General features: G+C 42.4%; 1 long non-coding RNA gene and 1 other non-coding gene across 2 annotated transcripts; both read right to left on the reverse strand.

The window, feature by feature from the left end:
• Positions 1-1,385: 1,385 nt before the first annotated feature.
• On the reverse strand, positions 1,386-20,156 carry LOC116560966. Its single transcript, XR_004273238.1, has 3 exons — positions 20,146-20,156; positions 4,069-4,074; positions 1,386-1,481 (listed from the first exon to the last, which is right to left on the reverse strand). It is a non-coding gene; the product is annotated as an uncharacterized LOC116560966 (long non-coding RNA).
• On the reverse strand, positions 10,324-10,449 carry LOC116561284. Its single transcript, XR_004273376.1, has one exon. It is a non-coding gene; the product is annotated as a U4atac minor spliceosomal RNA (small nuclear RNA).
• Positions 20,157-20,407: the final 251 nt, after the last annotated feature.

Consider the following 20,407-nt stretch of genomic DNA (forward strand, 5'->3'; position numbering starts at 1 on the left):
TATTATCATCAAACTAACCTGCTCCACACCTGACAGCCAGTAATGCCATGCAGCAGAAACATACATAGTTACATTTTCCAGGGTTTGAAAAACTGCAGCTATGTCTCATTTACCCTTGAAGAAGGAAAACAAGTTGCTTCATTTTGCCACATATTTCTCATACTGCAGCAGTGTGCTGAAAAACACAGACCTCTGAAGAATCTAAATATTTCTTCCTTCCCCTTGGACTCAGGAAAAGCTATGGCAGAAAAAGAATGCCACTGCACTGTGGGATTAACCAGATTAAACCCTGAGCTGACTGATTGGAAGGAGACGTCAACAAAAGCTTCCGGGCAGAGACAGCAATAATTCCATCTGTAAGATTGATAAATAGCTGTTCAGTACCTGGAGGAATGTTTTTGAATTATTCTGAGCTTTAATGACTGCAAAAAAAAAAAAAAAATTCTCTTTCCACTAAGGCAGCTGCCCATGGGCAGATGTTCTAGCAACTGTACCCACTCTACAAAGTATAGAGATCCAGTCCCCTGCGGCTAATGAGATTATTGATTCCTAAGAACTATCTGGCTTCAGGCAAACTATCCACTCCCAGAAACTGAAATCTATGCTAGTGTGAATATTGTAGTCTGTTTTCCCACTGGCAAAGTGCAATTTCAATAGTCCTTACGTATAATGTAGGAATTTAACAAATACCATATCAGTGGGTTGCTAATTATAGATTATAGGCAATGATGCCAAGAATAAACTCCTTAAACCTTCCCCAGCATTAGGACCCTTCAGAATTTCCCTTGATGGCTGTTTACACATTTTTAGAGTCTAGTACTTTAGCTCTTCCTTCTCAATATGATCCATCTCCACTCTGAAACTGTAATAATAAGACTGAAAACATTACAGCATATCGAATTTGGAGAGAGGCAGTGAGAAAATCTGGGAGAACTTCCCACTCGAAGCCTCTGCTGTTACGTCCATCACAGCTTCTCATTACCTGAGAACAGAAATCACAATGAATGCTTCTGCCATTAAGAAGTGCAAGAAATAACAAACTACATTGTGAAAAGGACAGTTTTTATTATATATAATTTGGGTGGGTATAGAAATAGGCCATCAAGGGGCATGTATATGTGCATAAACATAGACTATATTTTGGCAAAATAAAATTGCGTTGTCACAGAAGTGTGACCATAAAGTAATGAGATTAGTTTCCTTGTCAAACCTGTGGAAATCATTTGTCATTCTGTATATGTATATATTCTAGAACTGTGTTTCAAATACAATGGACACGTAGACAAATTAGGTAGACAAGAGGCATTAGGGCAAAACACATAGGCCCACCCTAATTGTGTAGGCAGCTACCACTCTCCCCTCCATTCTTTTTTTTTTTTTTTTCATTTTTGGCATTTTAACGTGGAGACAGTGACAAGTGGTAACAATAGCAAAAGCAAAAAAACTTGAGACCAATATTTAACTTTCCCATCCTCCCAAGTCTCCATTCTTATAAGCCAGTTTCAGCTGTCCTAGAAAAGTCCTCCCATCAATCGGAGAAGTCCAAAACTTTCCATCGTCTTCATGCCTGACACCCACATGTCCAACATGCCTTAACTGCAATGTATAGACCAGGCACTTTATATATATAATCTCTAATCCCTACAGCCATTCACAAATGTGCATATTACTATCATCATTACTATTTAACACATGAGGAAATAGACTCATAAAGGTAAAATGACTTGCCTTAAAGGCCCACAAGTGATAAGTAAATGAGCACAGATTAGCACTTCTTATTACCAATCTTCTGTCTTATTACCAAGCCTTGTGAATCAAAGACAAAGCCTGTCATGCCACAATTCATGTTCAAATGCAAATGTAGACAGCACTGGCTAGTAAGACTCTGTGTAACTCACACTAAGGACCCAGTGAGGAAAGCAGTGGATCCCCCACAGTTGGTAAGAGTGGGGAAAGAAAAGGTTGCAAAAGTGAGTCTGAGGGGTCTGGGGACACAGTGTGCCTTCTCACAATTCTACCTAGGGTTGGGGGAGGGTGGGGTTAATTGAATTCTCAAAGCCTTGTCTTATTTCATCTCATTGAGGCAAAAGCTCACTTTCATTCTAGGGCTTCAGAGGTAGCAAGCACATTTGAATTACCAAATTTGTCATAAAAGTATTTTTAGGAAAATGCCAAAACTATCGAAGATGAATTAAATTTTTCTGACAGCTTGAGTCGGACTCATGCCCCTTTCTTCTTTCATCTGATATGTTACTGCTTGGTTTTTCACAATTACGATATCCTTGCTTAGAAGCAACATTCTCAGCCACCAGGTATCAACTCGTGGTTCCGGCCCTACTGCCTGAGTTCAAATTTTCAGAATTTGGAGGAAGGCAGCCTAAGGTTCACCGGAATTATAATAACTGAAGGGAAAAAAATATATACCAAGTTAGGCTCATGGCTTCCTCCCTAAACACCCAAGGGAAAGAAATAGAGAGTAAGATAACTAGATGACATTTTTTGTCACTGTTTTTCCTAAAGGCAAACGTTTCTTCAACTCTGGTTAAATTTTCAGCATTCTCACCTCTGCGTGTTCCGTCCAGCCCCTCCTATTGCTATAATTTTGAGGAAGTCACTGAGAGAAAGTGCTGACTCACAAAATTAGAGACTGGAAGCCAGTCAGTGACAGCACTTACAGGCAAGGTTGTATTAAAAATGTCATGAAGTCAAGAAATTTCTCCGGGGGTTTGGCTACTTATCAAAGTAAAATAATTTCTCCACACCTTTGTTGTCCCACTTTGTTGCTTTTCATATTTGCAACCTTGATAACCAAAAAAAAAAAAAAATCACAAAACAAAACAAAAACAAGTGGAGGAAGAAAGGGGGGAGGAGAGAGGCGGAGGGGAGAGAGAGAAAGAAAAAGAAAACCCTGCATAAAAGAAAGGATTTGTTATCAGTGCCCTCTTCTGGCAACACATGAAAGTAGCTCAGAATCGAGCTGTGGCATTTCTTTGACGAGAAGGCAGATATTTATGCTAGCAGACAGCATCCGGCCTCCATGTGGCTTATGCTATTTGGTGTTGACATCATGTAGTAGACAGAGCCCTAAACTTAGAAGTCAAAAATTGTGCATTTAAATCCAGCCTTTGCTCCTAACCTTCTAGAACCTCAATATTTAAATAATTTAGTGTTTTAAGTATAGACCATATGTCTGGATTCAAATAACCATAGGCTGTTGCAAAAAGTACAGAGTCTCAGAGTTCACTCCATCATTGGAAGTAAATGTCAGGAAGAGAGATAAATCTGAATTCTAAACAATTTCCAAGGAAATATTTTTTTTTTTTTTTTTGAGATAGAGTCACGCTGTGTTGCTAGGTTGAAGTGCAGTGGCACAATCTCAGTTCACTGCAATCTCCAGCTCCCCGGTTTCAGTGATTCTCCTGCCTCAGCCTCCCAAGTAGCTGGGATTACAGGCACACGAATTTTTATATTTTTAGTAGAGACAGGATTTCACCATGTTGACCAGGATGGTCACAATCTCCTGACCTTGTGATCCGCCCACCTTGACCTCCCAAAATGCTGGGATTACAGGTGTGAGTCACCACACCCAGCCCCAACGAAATTCTTAAGTGGTGTTCTGGCTCACTTATCTAATCTGAAGATAGATAACTACAGATGACTGATGATTTTCTTAGAGTAACTGATTTATAACTCCCCTTACAAATCTAACACTTCATGATCTTATGAAACAAACCAGAAGGAATGATTCCTCAGCACATTAACAAATTGTGATAGGTCCATACAGTGGATTACTCTTCAGGAGTAAAAGGGAATGACGTGACATGAATGAATCTCAAAATATTTATGCTGGGTGAAAGGAATCAGACGAGAAAAGATGATTTGATTTTCATAAAATCCTACACAGTGCAGAGTAATCTACAGTCACAGAAAGCAGACTGGAAGTGGAGCAAACAGAAGGAGGTTTTACAAAGGGGCAACTATGAAACTTGAGGGGTGAAGGAAATGTTCATTATCATGAGTGAGGTTGGTGGTGTCCTGGGTAGGCACATATGTCAAAACTTATGAAACCCTACACTAAATCTCTGCCATTTACCATCAATCACTTACCTCAATAAAGTTTGTTTTGTTTTGAGACAGAATTTCACTGTTGTCGCCCAGGCTGAGTGCAATGGCATGATCTCAGCTCACTACAACCTCCACCTCCCAGGTTCAGTCAATTCTCCTACCTCAGCCTCCCGAGTAGCTGGGATTCCAGGCATGCACCACCATGCTCAGCTCATTTTTTGTATTTTTAGTAGAGACAGGGTTTCACAATGTTGGCCAGGCTGGTTTCGAACTCCTGACCTCAGGTGATCCATCGGCCTCCCAAAGTGCTGGGATTACAGGCATGAGCCACCATGCCCAGCTGTAAAGTTTGTGTTTGTTTGCTTGTTTGTTTTTTTAAAAAGTAATGAAATAGAGTAGGATCTTGGGGAAGTTTTGATATCCTAGATTTCCTGTCTTCCTGTAGATGACTGAGATGACAGAATTAGAGGACAGGAAGCGTAAGGGCCCCGGACCAAGGGCAGGAAGCATTTGTTAAACTGAGAAAGATCTGCAGTCATCCTAAATTGCTCCACTTCAAAGGCCAGAGAAGTCATTTGGAAGCTGTAAGAGCAGAGCCTGTGTGGTGGTCTGCATAAGCTGCAGGCCAGAAGCCTCTGCCTGCCGCCCAATTCATCCACAGCATTGTGGATGCTCCCCACCTATCTCCCTGTTTTGTTACAGAGCTGGGTAGTGCCTGGATCAGTCCTCACACCCATCACATTCAGCCCAGGCTGGCATCAGGGCTTTTGAGACTGTATCATTGGGAAGACAGTGTCTGTTTAAAATTACCTTGCTAGGCCAGGCACAGTAACTCATGCTTATAATCCCAGCATTTTGGGAGGCTGAGGTGGGAGGGTCACTTGAGGCCAAGAGCTCAAGACCAGTCTGGTCAACAGAATGAGACCCCCATCTCTATAAAAAATAAAATAAAATAAAAATAAATTAGCTGGGCATGGTGGTACACACATGTAGTCCCAGTTTCTCAGGAGGCTGAAACGAGAGGATCACTTGAGCCCAAGAGTTCAAGTCTCCAGTTGGCTGTGAGGGCGCCACTGTACTCCAGCCTGGACAACAGAGCAAGACCCCATCTCTTTAAAAATAGAAAAAAAAATGGCTGGGCGTGGTGGCTCACGCCTGTAATCCCAGCACTTTGGGAGGCTGAGGCGGGCAGATCACAAGGCTGGCCAACATGGTGAAACCCCATCTCTACTAAAAATACAAAAAAATTAGCTGGGCGTGGTGGCAGATGCCTGTAGTCCCAGCTACTCAGGAGGCTGAGGCAGGAGAATTGCTTGAACCCGGGAGGCGGAGGTTGCAGTGAGCCGAGGTCGCACCACTGCACTCCAGCCTGGCGCCTGGTGATGGAGTGAGACTCTGTCTCAAAAAAAAAAAAAAAAAAAAAAATACCTTCCTAGCCCAAAAAAAGTCTCAAATTGGACTCAAGTTGAGGACTTGCTCCAGGCTCTTCTAGAAGAATGTTCCCAGCTCCCCACTTCCACCTCAGGCTGAGACTGGGATTGCGTTCTCTATCCACACACTTCCTTCTCTCATCCTCCCAACTGGTGTCCCCCTCCCTCTCCCACAGAGCCCACTCTCTGAGCTCTGAGCTGTGCTTTCTGCAGGCTTGAAAGAACTTTACTGGAAGCTCTGGCAGAAAGTTAAATTGAATAAAGATCAAAGTTAATAAACTTCCTGGTAAACCCACAGATGGTCCACTTTAAAGGCAATAGTCCCATTCATTTCTGATTAAAATAGAAATTGTCTATAAAAAAACTCCCTAGAAACAAAGTTGAATGATGGAACTATATTAAGAGAGCAGTTCATTACCCTTAAGTGAAAAATGCACAAAGTCATCATTCAGAGGGAGTAATGCAGTGGGGATGGTAAAGAGGTAATTAAAGGGACAACCTACATTTAGCTGAACAATTTTGGAAATCCTCCAAGGCATTAAAAATAGAATAGTCTCCCCAAAATACATACTATCTTCTGGCTACCTAGATGATCAGATTGGCATCACATTTAATGCGTAGGTCCAGAGTGCAGACATTAGAAGCAAGTTCTGCCTATGGCCACTAGTTTGGTTTCTCTGTTTTTGGAGAAAGCGTTTACTTGTGTCCATTTCCTCATCTCCTAATACTTATCCCCGTTCGCAGATGCATGTCACCTGACCAATTTTGGGGAGGCATATATTTATATAATCACTTTTCTCCTTCCTACCCCCAGGGACACCTCCCATTTCCCAACTTCAGAAACAATGAACTTCGTAGAATCTTATCAATTTTGTTAAAGAATAGAAATGTACTGTTCATTACACAAAAATTGGTGGCCACATTAATTAGACTCTGAATCATTGCTATTCCTCATTCCTTCCCCTTTTCTTTTTTTTTTTTTTTTTTTTTGAGATGGAGTTTCGCTCTTGTTACCCAGGCTGGAGTGCAATGGCACGATCTCGGCTCACCGCAACCTCCGCCTCCTGGGTTCAGGCAATTCTCCTGCCTCAGCCTCCTGAGTAGCTGGGATTGCAGGCACGCGCCACCATGCCCAGCTAATGTTTTGTATTTTTAGTAGAGACGGGGTTTCACCATGTTGACCAGGATGGTCTCGATCTCTTGACCTCGTGATCCACCCGCCTTGGCCTCCCAAAGTGCTGGGATTACAGGCGTGAGCCACCGCGCCCGGCGTCCTTCCCCTTTTCTTTCCACGTCAATGGAGTATGCAACCTTATCTATAACAACGACTTTCTTAGGAAAAGTATGAATTATAAAATTCTAAATTCTACATTCCTTAGCCACCACTCTTCTGTAAATCTTGGTGTGTCCTGTTGTTTGGAAAAGATGAAGATCTCCAAGATTAATTGGAAACTTGTAGACAAACTTTGGTCCAGCTCTCCTGTGCTCTTTGCTTTTTTTTTTTTTTTTCTTTTTTGAGATGGAGTCTTGCTTTATCATCTAGGCTGGAATGCAGTGGCTGCAATCTCAGCTCACTGCAACCTCTGCCGCCTCCAGGGTTCAAGCAATTCTCCTGCCTCAGCCTCCCAGGTAGCTGGGACTACAGGAGCGCGACACCACATTTGGCTAATTTTTGTATTTTAGTAGAGAGGGCGTTTCACCATGTTGGCCAGGCTGGTGTTGAAATCCTCACCTCACATGGTCTGCCTGCTTAGGCCTCCCAAAGTGCTGGGATTACAGGAATGAGCCACTGTACCCAACCTGCTGTCTGCATTTTAGAGATGGAAAGTACTAACTGTGGGGGTGAAGTAGTTTGTGAATATACGCAGACACACAGCAAAGACAAGTCGAACCTGTATAATGACAGTATGCTTTAGATTTTATGGCCAAAGCTAATTTTAACTAAACAGAAAGGCCACCCAAATCTCCCAATTCTTATCCCAACTGCTACTGACTTAGAATTATCCTGGGGAGGTCAATTACCATCATGTTAACTCTATTTTCTTCTGACACTCACTACCAAGTTCCCCTGAGTATATTGAAAATTAACAAAAAAATTCTTCAACTTCTTAAGATGAAAAGGAATCCAGGCAGATTAATAGGACACAGCATTGCAATTCTTAATCACTGAGATTTCTGAAGGCTGGCAGGTGTAATTAAACAGTCATCAGCCCATAAACTGCAGGGTGAGAGTTTAGTGCCGATGTGTCAAATTGGACACAGCTAAGCAGAAGGCTCACCTGAGGAATGAAACTGGGAGACACTCAAGCTTTAGAGTGCCCCATTAGAATCAGGCAGTAATTATAAAACAGAATTCATGGAGAGCTCTTTCAAATTCCAGTGAAAAGCTCATTTCTGAAGCCATTTGTTATCACCGCCGACTATTGCCATCGCTGCAATCGCTTTTGCAGAGCCAAAAAAGAAGCTAATTTTAGTTACAGTCTTCTTCTCCCTCTTACCTTTCCTAGGAATTTTCTTCAGAGAATCTGAAAGTTGAATCTTCTAGTAATAAACACTTTAGAAGATAGAAAGCAAGAAAAATCTCAGCCGAGAATCTTTTCACAAAGTAACTAAAGAGGCATTATTGGGAACAAGTGGAAAGGGGTGGCAAACTGTCACAGCTGTGGCTGCCTGCTCTTAAAAGTAGGAATGCGGTGGAAAGAAAACCCTTGCGGAAAAGTTAATATGACCGTGGATGCCAGGGATGCTGGTGCTCCCTGTGGGCCTGGGAGTAATCACTCACTCCAACCAGTATAAACTCCAAGGAGCATTAGAGCCCGTCCAACACTTCTGGGGACCCACAGGAAAAGGCGTTGCCCATCTGGGTGGATGACAGCACTGTTTTGGTGGGGAAGCTTCATTATTCAGGAATACGGTGAATGATTGAAACTTACTCCAGCGCTTGAGGCAAGCAATTTATGATGAACCTCCACACATGATTGTTTTTTAAATCACCTTAAAATTAATGCCTTCTGTAGCCCAGAAGAAGGTGGTGGAGGAGACATGAAGCCTCTTGAGTTTGGCTCTCAGGCAAGGAAAAGTTGGGTCTGGCTACCAATGGACCCTAGGGTAAGAAACCTGGGGACCTCAGATAGGATTGTGGAAGTGACTGTGCGGCCTCCATGTGGACAAAATGGTTTTCTTCATGGCTTTGATCCTTTGACTCTAGGTTGAAGGTCACAGGATATAGGATTAATTAAAGTGGTGAATATTCTGGGATCTGCTGGGAACAGGAAAAATCATTGCTTCAATGCTCACACCAACACAAGCCTGGCTTTGCCATATAACCCTGGACCTGGTGGCATTCTGCAGTTTTGTTTTTTTTTTTTTTTACTCACCTCCTGCCTTATATATTTGTTGAGTTCTGGCCCTGGGACCATGATAAGCTCCTGGGATGGTCAAAAGCCTGAGGTGCAGTCCTTGCTCAATAAGCAGATAAGATAACACTCACATCTATGAATGCGACCTGATAAGGTGGCAAAGAGAAGAGGGAGCAAAGTTCTGTGAGCACAGGAAAGAATGGAGAAGGATTTATTCCTCCAGAGAAAGATCAAAGAAGGCCTCAGGGAAGAAGAGGCCTTTGGAACACGTTTTGAAATCCAGGAGGTTGTCGCCATATGGGGGAATAAGAGAAAAGTGCTGCAAACAGAAGGAAGAACACGAACCGTGGCAGAAGGACCTCACGCCTCCCAGGAAAATCCAGCAACCCTTGTGGCTAACATGAGAGGTGATTGGGTAAAGGAAGGAGGACTCAGTGTGAGAACTTACAAGGAGGTTGTGGACAAAACAGAAAGTGCTTTACAAATGCTTGAACTTTGTCCCGTAGACAGTAGGAGTCACTGAAGTCTTTTAGAGCAGACACAATGTGATCAAAGTAGTACTTTTCAACAGGCAATCTGGCAGCATTGTGGAGAATGCGTTTTGGAGTTGGTGTAGAACCTAGAAGAAGGAAAGGAGAACAAAGACTACTGTAATCTTGGCCAGGGGAGAAATGAGGAGGTCTGGGCGGGGCAATGAAGTGGCAGGTTTTAAAGCAGTATTTCTGATAGACAAGTGGAGACTTGGAGATTTATTGGATGTAGAGGCTGAGGGAAGTGCAAACAAAGGATGATTCCCAGATTTCTAACTTGTGTCTAGACTTGAGGAATGTTACTGCCATGTTTAACCATGGGAGGAATTATTGAGAGAGAAAAAGACTGTGCAAGGGGGATGTTGGGCATTTACTTTTGGTCACGTTGGGCTCATAGCCAGCGCTGCACCATGGGGAACTGCAAATGTAGATCTGGATCTCAAGTTTTTTTTTTTTTTTTTTTTTTTTTAATTGAAAAGCTGGCCGGGTGCAGTGGCTCACGCCTGTAATCCCAGCACTTTGGGAGGCCAAGGCAGGGGGATCACAAGGTCAAGAGATTGAGACCATCCTGGCCAACATGGTGAAACCCCGTCTCTTAAAAAACAAACAAACAAAAAAAAGCTGGGCGCGGTGGCTCAAGCCTGTAATCCCAGCACTTTGGGAGGCCGAGGCGGGTGGATCACGAGGTCAAGAGATCGAGACCATCCTGGTCAACATGGTGAAACGCCGTCTCTACTAAAAATACAAAAACATTAACTGGGCATGGTGGCACGTGCCTGTAATCTCAGCTACTCAGGAGGTTGAGGCAGGAGAATTGCCTGAACCCAGGAGGTAGAGGTTGCGGTGAGCCGAGATCGCGCCATTGCACTCCAGCCTGGGTAACAACAGTGAAACTCTGTCTTCAAAAAAAAAAAAAAAAAACTAAAAGTGGGTTTTCATTTTTCCAAAAATTGCACCAAGGTAAAGCAAAGCTCTAGTTGCTGCGGGTGTGTTGTTTAGGCGTTAGCAGTCCTGCCCTCACTATGCACTCATTGGACAGTAGCGCAGCCCCAAGAAAAGGATGGTTAGTTGCTTTAATTTCTATAGAGAAAATAAAAGAAAAAAAAATAATAATTAAAAAAAAGGATGGTTAAATCTCAAGTATTTATGACCCATTTTTATATGAGAACACTGAGGCTCCAGAATGTTAATGTGTCCAAAGATTTCTAATAGGTGGTGATGTTTAGTCATCTTTGTCTCCCTGTTTTTTACCATAGTACCAGAAATGAATAAATGCCACGCTATTATCTGAGAGCCAGAGAAGAGACAGAGGGCAGAACCTGGAAAGCACCAGATCCCAAGGGCAGGCCAAAGAAGATTAAGCCAGCAAGAAGGACTGAGAAAAAGCAAAACCCAGGAATGAGTATTCCAGGAAAGAGGAAGAGCTTCACATTTCAGTGCCTCAGAATTCAGGAAGAATGTAAGTGGGCTATCTGAGGTCATTTTTGACCTTTAGGAGAGAGGCGACTATGCAAGCTGGTTTGGAAATTATTTAGGAGAGGGTGACAGGTGAAGCCATAGGAAAAAAGTCAGACTAGACTTCTGGTTAATTTAGACTTCAAGATAAGGATAGGAGGTAAAAGAATTGAAGATCGAGGGAAGGTTTTCTGGGCTGGATGGATGGTGGGTTTTAGAGAAAAAAGTAGATTTAAGTATGTTTAGGGGCAGAGAGAAAAGCTCCCATGGACAAAGAGAAACCAGAGATAAAAGTCAGTGGAATACATGAGGATGGGCTAAAGAGAATAGGTGATGGGGTAACTTTACAAAGGAGCATTTACATCTAATCCTCCAAAATAGGAGGGGAGAAGAAAACACAAACAAGGAAGCTCTCCTTGAAAAAAATCAGCTTCTAAGCCAGGTGTGGTGGCTCATACCTGTAATCCCAACACTTTAGGAGGCGAAGGCAGGTGGATCAAGAGGCCAGGAGATTGAGATCATCCTAACAACACGGTGAAACCCCGTCTCTACTAAAAAAAAAAAAAAAAAAAAAAAAAAAAAAAAAAAATCAGCTTCTAGGGCTATGGTTATTTCTTGATTACACATCATGAATTTCTCCAGAAGTGCCTGATTAAAAGAATCTCCCACAGTACCCACTATAATTGATGTTGAATAGCCAGAAGTCCAGTTTTTTATCTTATTTGGCATAGGCAAAATAAGAGCTTTTACTTGCAGCTTTTATTTTCTGGTTTTTATTTTGAGCTATTTCAGTCTTCAGTTAACAGTGGAAAACATCAGACCAAAATGGACATAAAAGGAAAAGGCCTTCCATTTCACCATTAACTTGCCTTCCGGGAAATACCACCCCTCCCTCAACTCTTCATCTCTCGGTTCCCCGGACCAGTGAGGGACCATTGACATTCCCCACAACAGAGTTCAAAACTGTACCACTGACAAAACAGACAGTAAAAAATCAATTGGCATCTACTCCTCGTTTCACATTAGAGTCCTCTTCCGGAACACGATCCTCTAAAACAGAGCAAGAATTCTGAGGCCTTTGGTCTTCACACTTTCCGTTTTACGATATAGTCTAATCAATGAGAATTCTAAACTTTACACACAATTTTAAGTGGCAAAGTAGCTCAGGATTTTAACTCACTAAATTTATTTCTCTAATTTTATAATAATTACCCTGGCTTCCACGGGGCACGGTGGCTCGCGCCTGTAATCCCAGCACTTTGGGAGGCCAAGGCGGGCGGATCACGAGGTCAAGAGATCAAGACCATCCTGGCCAGCATGGTAAAACCCCGTCTCTACTAAAAATACAAAAATTAGCTGAGCATGGTGGTGTGCACCTGTAGTCCCAGCTACCTGGGAGGCTGAGGCAGGAGAATTGCTTGAACCTGGGAGGCAGAGGTTGCAGTTAGCCAAGATTATGCCACTGCACCCCAACCTGGCGTCTGGTAAGAGAGTGAGACTCTGTCTCAAAAAATAAAAATAAAAATAAAAAATAATTACCCTACTTCTGTAAAAGTTCATTAGCAAAAAATAAATTAAAAAAAAAATTACCCTACTTCTTTTTTTTCCATGTTCTATTATATCCTGAAAAGGCATCAAATCTGAGAAGTTCTATATAACTGAAGCTTTAACTTGGATTTTGTCAAAATCGGGAAGAAATGCAAAGGATTTTTTCTTAAACAGCCTTTCTTTTTAATACTATGGAGGTTTGATCAATGTTGCATATATCACCACCTGACCCCCACCCTCACTATCCCCAAATGTACCTTACAAAGTTTTGCAAATGGCACGTGATGAATGATACAAAGACTATCTGCCATTGGCTGGAAAAGCCAAGTCCAGCTCTTAACATGAAACACCTCCACTGAGTCCTGATGTTCTCAATGGATATGGCTTTATGACTGCAGGGTACACTAAGCCACACTGCAAACTACATCAGGGTTCCTTTGCAATCAACCACACCACATCAAACTGCACTCTGCTCATGTTCTATCTACAAGTCTTCCCAAATTCATCTTCTTTTCTTGCTAAACTTCTATTTCAAATTCTTTATCTTCCCCCCTTTATATATCAGCATTCTCTGAAAGAAACCAGAGCATTTTAGATGGAAAATACGGGCTTTCTGAAACAAAAGAAATTTCAAAATTATATCTTTTCCCTAAATCTTTCTAGGTAATATATTGTATCCACAAGATAGCAGGCTAACGACACAGGAGACTTTGCTGTCTAATGGAAAAGTGTTTTCAGGTGCTTAACTGCTCAGATGGACCATCTGACTCCACTAATCAGCCTCTTAAAAATATGTTTTTTCACTTCAAATTCAATTCTAACTCAATCTTCTCTTACAAACCAGTTCCTCCTTTTGACTTCTCTATATTTTATTTCTAACAGTTTTTTAATAAAATTAATATATGTTGGCAGGGCACGGTGGCTCACGTAATCCCAGCTACTTGGGAGGCTGAGGCAGGAGAATCGCTCGAACCTGGGAAGCAGAGGTTGCAGTGCGCTGAGATCGCGCCACTGCACTCTAGCCTGGGTGACAGTGTAACTACATTAGTTTTGCATTGTTCATAAGCGACTATTCCTCTAAAATGCATTAAAGTCCTTAGATTCTAGCATATTAACATATCACTGTTTATTTAGCAGTGTTTTACTATTAAATATGTAAGTTGCACCCAGTTTTTTCAAGTTCTCAGAAATACTGCAATTAAGATCCAGCTATATTATTTAGTGTATCTTACTATTTCCTCAGACTGAATTCCTAGAACTGGACGCAGACTGTTTGGATGGAATGCTAGATTTATCCCTTTCTAGTGGTGTGACTCTAGGCAAGTTTTTGAGTCTTTCTTTGCCTCGGTTTATCTGCAAAATGGAGATTATGATAACACACAATTCACAGGATTGTTGAGAAATTCAACTTAGTAAGAGTGCCGAATAAGTATTTGTTGTTGTTATGAAAACCTTTAAGGTTTTCAATGCATATACAACATTTTAGGACGTTAAGACTAAAATTTGACCCTGGCACTTGGAAACAATAGACTCTAGAATCCACACTCTTAACTGCTATGCTTACGAACACTCATGAGCATAACAATTACAGTTCCAGGAATTTAGTCTGAGGAAATACTTGACAGATACACACAAAGTAAAGTACATGGATCTTAATTGCAACAGACGTTCCACACCAAAGTTAGATGTCTGAACAAAATGTTCAAAAGATAGGCAAAAAAGCTAGGCTTCCTACTTTAGATTACTCAGGTAAAGACGAAACAAGTGCTGAGTGTGGAAGAAGTGGATTTGGGGGGTGATGTCTTCAGCTAAGCTGTGCCTGGAGAGCCTGCCCATCACCGGGGAGAGGGAAGCATGGTAACAACCACCACAGGCTTCGTGAGCTCTTCCTTTGCTGGGTCCCATCCCCTCAGAAGCCAGAAGATGAAATTAACAAATAAAAAGAGAGAATGAGAGGAGTGAGAGAAGGTGACCAAAACAACCGTGCAAAGAATAGTGCCCCATCAAACACAGACCTCAGGTGGGAGAAGGAAAGGAAAAGTCTTACCTGTAAAAAAAAGACGAAAATTTCATTAATAGCTTGGATTGTATACTCTTAATTTCTGAATCAATCCAGCATTTGTGGCTTAGACCACGGGCCAATCTGTTCCTCAAGAGCAAGTAGAACAGAGGGCCATCCAAGTTCTCAGCCAGTGACTGGGGAAGTTTCCACCACCAAATAAATGTTTAAGTGGTGATAGGAGGCACAAATGATGAACTCATCATGCTTGTCCGATGGAAAGGTTCCACATAAAAATAAAACATTGCTGTCCAGAAAACTTGTCTCAATTTATATTCCAATGAGTAGTGTGCAGGAGTCTCTTTTTCCCTCACCAAGAAACATATGACCTATAATTTGGTTTCCCAAATATATATATATATATACTTTTTTTTTTTTTTTTGAGATGGAGTCTTGCTTTGTTGCCCAGGCTGGAGTGCAGTGGCACGATCTTGGCTCACCACAACGTCTGCCTCCTGGGCTCAAGCAATCCTCCCACCTCAGCCTCCCGAGTAGCTTCGACTACAGGTACCTGGTATCACACCAGGCTAGTTTTTTATTTATTTATTTAGTTTTAATTTTCAGTAGACACAGGATTTCACCATGTTGGCAAAGCTGGTCTCGAACTCCTGATCCACCTATCTTGGCCTCCCAGAGTGCTAGAATTATAGGAGTGAGCCACCCTGCCCGGCCCCTTAAAATAGGCTTTATTTATGTGAAGAGAACAAACTGAATGGCTGACACAGATATATTGCTTGGCAAGTATATTTCTAATAGTAAATAAATAAATTGGTATTTTAATTTATCAGCCAGTCAGTGTTTTAAGAGATTGGTTAATACAAATAAGCCCCCTAGAATGAAGTCACTTCTCTCAGCGATGACAATTCAAGTTCCCACACGTGCTCAGCCGAGCAGGTCTCCAGCGGCCCCAGCGCGGGCAGCCTCCAAGGTCCTCCGGGAAGCCAGCTGGCTGGCAGGTTGGCCTCTCTTTAGCATCATTTAAACTGCAACAAGCAGAACAGTAGGCTTTGAGGAGTGAGGACACGGAATGGCCTCCAGGGACCAAGAAACTGGATGTTCACAGATCCAGCTTCTAATTGCAAAGCAGCTAATGGTAGAGCATCTAATTGAGAGGGAGCATTTGAACAAAGAGTGGAAATAACCCCGACACCATTCAGCACGGAATGAGACCCGGGCCTCTTAATGAACAACTCCTTCCCACAAAAATAGCAGGTCTGCGGCGCTGCATAAAGGTGCTGGCAATGGGGCGTGTGCACATTACTGTGACAGGCAAACACAACATCAAGAAAACACTTAATCTTCCTGTTTATCCCCAGAAGGACTAATAACCAGAGTGAGAAGGAGAGCTGCATTCTTCTTCATTTAGAAACGAGCTCCCACTAATGCCTGGCTCTCCAAGTTTATAGACCAAATACCTGCTCGCACTAAAACTGCCAAATATTATAAACCTCACGGAGGAAGTGAATCCATCACGTTCTCGCTCCCTTAAGAACAGTTTTACCCTGGAGTACATAACCCATTACTGCATATCTTGTAGAAATCAAATGCAGACTCTATCTTCCACCACAGAACAAATCGGTTTTGCAGAAAAATGCGCAAATCATGACATTTTGTTTTTCTTCCACTTTAAGGCTTTTATTTCATTATGGTTATTGTTTTCTTCTTTTTCTTTGTTTTCAGACAGCAATTCCTAAGGCATCACTATACTTGGATTTGAGCCAGAGCTAAGGAGGACACTCCATTCCCCACTTCCTCTCTAGCCACAGGGATGATGCAAGGCCCACTCCAGGCCATAATGAGAAGCAGATTGAGGAGACTGCAAACCCCAGTGATTTACCTTGAATCCTTTTCTGACTCTGTCTCCCACTGTTTCCTACAGGTTCCTGATCTGATCCCTCCAATCAGGAGAAATTTCTCTGTGATGTCACTAGCACTGTCAGTCACCAGACTTGTTCTTTGGGTTCAGGGATTTATTATTCACCCTGCACTCCTAGGGCTGGTGCTGAGTGTGACACATGGTAAGCCATCAACGAATACTTGGAGATGCCAGGCACGATAGCTCACACCTGGAATCCCAGCACTTTGGGAGGCTGAGGCCTGGATCACTTGTGCTCAGGAGTTCAAGACCAGCCTGGCCACATGGTGAAACCCCGCCTCTACAAAAAAATTAAAATAAAAAAAGTAGCCGGGCCTGGTGGCACATGCCTGTAATCCTAGCTACTCGGGAGACTGAGGCAGGAGAATCGCTTGAACCCAGGAGGCAGAGGTTGCTGTGAGCCAAGATCATGCCACTGCACTCCAGCCTGGGTAATACAGCAAAACTGTCTCAAAAAAGAAAGAAAGAGAGAGAGAGAGAGAGAGAGAGGGAGGAAAGAAGGAAGGAAGGAAGGGAGGAGGGAAGGAAGGAAGGAAGGAAGGAAGGAAGGAAGGAAGGAAGGAAGGAAGGAAAGAAAATCTATATGTGAATGAAAGAATGAACTAAATATATTTAAGGAGGACTAACAAGGCTGACCCTAATGCTGGATTTTAAGGAAATTCATATTTGTTGAATGCCTACTGTGTATCAGTGATAGACAAGGCACTTAAAATCTCATTTAATTCCAACACCCTCCATATCGTATTACAAGTTCACCACTTTCTGTATATATCTGGGCTTGCCTCTAGGAAGACAAGCTGATATTGAGCTATTTTTATAAGAAATTAGAAGTACAAAGAATGTCTTTAAGAAATAAAGATCTCAGTAGTTTCTTGAGTCTACCTCTTCTTTGTATTAGGTCTTATCAATGCCCAACCAGATATCTCTATCACTATCTATCTTCTATCTATCTATTCATCTATCATTATCTATCTACTTTTTTTTTTTTTTTTTTTTTTGAGACAGAGTATCTCTCTGTTGCCCAGGCTGGAGTGCAGTGTTAAAATCTCAGCTGACTGCAACCTCCACCTCATGAGGTCAAGAGATTCTCCTGCCTCAGCCTCTCATGTAGCTGGGACTACAGGTGCGTGCCACCACACCTGGATAAATGTTTTGTTTTATATTTTTATTAATAGTAGAGATGGGGTTTCACTATGTTGGTCAGGCTGGTCTCAAACTTCTGACTTCAAGTGTGATCCACCACCTCAGCATCCCAAAGTGCTAAGATTATAGATATGAGCCACCACTCTCAGCCTATCTTTTTTTTTTAAAGGTAAGTTCTATAGGGAAGGAAGGAGTCAAAAGCCATGTTTTATCAGGGAAAACTTCTATACACTTAAAGAATCTGAGAGTTGGTGGCAGAAAAAAATTTAAAAATAATTTTAAAAAGAGAATATTTTAAATACCTAGAGCTCATTACGGTACTTAAAGTAATATAGAAAGATCAGAGATGCTTAGAGTCAGGAAAGCAATGCAATACAACTAGGAAAATGATGCTATATGCAGTTTAATCTCTGAGCATGCACAAGTACTTCAAGTTTCTGCAGTACTTAGGGACACTGCCAGGGAAGTCACAAAACTGACATTATCTTCAGAATGGTCCTTTAAGTCAAGGTGATCTCATTCTGTTCTGATGTATCCCTCCTAATGAACAACCTTAATTATCTTTTTCTCTTAAAGAGCGAGTTTGGGGAGAAGGTATTATCTTGCTCTTCTGGTTGGTTAAATGTGGATAAACAAGAATTCATAATGCTTTACTTCAATAAACAAACAATGCATCATGGGCTGAAGGCCCTGTAGGCACGGTGCAGCCCTTTCTCAGGCCAAGTTTTGTCAGGTGGACATCTTACAGTCTCATTTCCAATTTTCCAACCTTTGGAAAGCCATACTTGTTTTCAAGAATAGTAGCTTGTCTTCTTCTAATTTTCCTTCCCTTGTCACATTCAGGATGCTACAATGTTAAGCCGGGCCTTATTAGAGTCTCTGACGGAGAACTTCTTGAGTTCATGGCTGAGCAGTGGGAACCTGGCAATTGTGACTGAAACCTCACGTAAGACAAACCATCATCCCTCACTCCCATAGTTCTCTGAAGCATAGCTGAGCTTTGCTCATTTCAGCTCAAGAAAGAGAACCTGATGTGCATAAGAAACTTTTTACATATTTGTTTTCAAAGGAATTACTCAAAACCTGCCTACTATTTGCAGTTTATGAGTAATTAGCCATTTTAATGATATCAAAAACTCATGGTCAGCCAGGCTCAGTGGCTCATGCCTGTAATCTAAGCACTTTGACAGGCTAAGGTATGCAGATGGCTTGAGCCTGGAAGTTTGAGACCAGCCTGGGCAACATGGTGAAAACCTGTCTCAAAAAAAAAAAAAAATTAGCTGGGCACGGTGGTGCATATCTATAGTCCCAGCTACTTGGGAGGCTGAGGCACAAGGACCACTTGAGCCCAGGTGGTGGAGGCTGCAGTAAGCCAGAATTGTGCCACTGTACCAGCCTGGGCAACAGTGAGACCCTATACCACAAAAAAGAAAAAAACAACAACTCACTGTCAAGCAAAGTTAAGATTATCCCCAAAGTAGCTGTTTAAATACAAGGTAATGTTAGGTTTTCAGCCGAGGTTCTTAGGAGAGCTTATGGAGCCATGTGCTGAGAACTTTAATCTGTCAGTTCAGATGGAAATGGAGCAATGGGAGCTTTCCTTCTTGAAATCTGTTCTCCTTCTTAATGTTATTACACAGACACCCAGAGATTCCATGGACCCCACTTCAAAATCTGCTTCACTATCTCATCATTTTCATGATTTTTTTTTTTTCCTCTCTTTTAAAATTTCTTTTGGCCAGGCATGGTGGCTCAGGCCTGTAATCCTGGCACTCTGGGAGGCTGAGGCAGGCAGATCATGAGGTCAAGAGATCAAGACCATCCTGGCCAACGTGGTAAAACCTCGTCTCTACTAAAAGTACAAAAATTAGCTGGATGTGGTGGTATGCACCTGCAGTCCCAGCTACTCGGAAGCTGAGGCAGCAGAATTACTTGAACCAGGGAGGCAGAGGTTGCAGTGAACCAAGACCACACCACTGCACTCCAACCTGGGTGACAGAGTGAGACTCCATCTCAAAAAAAATATATATATATTAAGAGACAGGGTCTCACTATCCCTCAGGCTGGAGTGCAGTGGCACAATCAGAGCTTGTGGCAGCCTAGAATTCCTGGGCTCAAGCGATTCTCCCACCTCAGCCTCCTGAGTAGCTGGGACTACATCCATGCACCTCCATGACCAGCTAGCTCATTTTATTTCATTTTTTGTAGAAATGGGGTCTCACCTTGTGGCCCAGGTTGGTATCAAATCCCTGGCTTCAAGTAATCCTTCTACCTTTGCCTCCCAAAGTGTTGGGATTATAGGCATGAGCCACCACACCCAGCCTTCGTTTTTGTTCTTTTTTTAATGCTAGATTGGATCCCCATTTACATCTTTGTGTCCATCTCTATCCTTTAAAATCTGAATCAGGAACAAATCTTTCATGGGCTAATCTTCACAGTTTTCTCCCAAATGTCTATCTTACCACATTAGATAGCTGACAAGATGGCCCCACTGTTCCTTAGAGCCTCAGACCTTCAAACTGGAAAAGCGCATAGACTCCATTGAACACAGCCCTCCTGTTTTACAGGTGAGGAGACCGAGGCCCAGCATAAAAGACGAAACAAGCTAGGAAAGGGAATGCCCCCTCCCTTCAGGTCTTCAGGGACCCTGTCTCACGTTTAGCAACCTATCCATCCAAACCTGCAGTTCTATCCATCCTAACTCAGGATTCCACAAATCAGAAATGTTCTTTGTGCCTTAAATAGAAGGTAAAGCTGAGTTGTGCAGTTTTATTTTGAGATGGAGTCTTGCTCTGTTGCCTAGGCTGGAGTTCAGTGGCACCATCTCGGCTGATTGCAACCTCCGCTTCCGGGGGTTCAATTAATTCTCTTGCCTCAGCCTCCCGAGTAGCTGAGCCTACAGGCATGTGCCACCACACCCAGCTAATTTTTATATTTTTGAT

Source organism: Sapajus apella, unplaced genomic scaffold (genome assembly GCF_009761245.1).
Source record: "Sapajus apella isolate SASKATOON/1434 unplaced genomic scaffold, GSC_monkey_1.0 scaffold28, whole genome shotgun sequence".
In the NCBI taxonomy this organism is placed as follows: domain Eukaryota; kingdom Metazoa; phylum Chordata; class Mammalia; order Primates; family Cebidae; genus Sapajus; species Sapajus apella.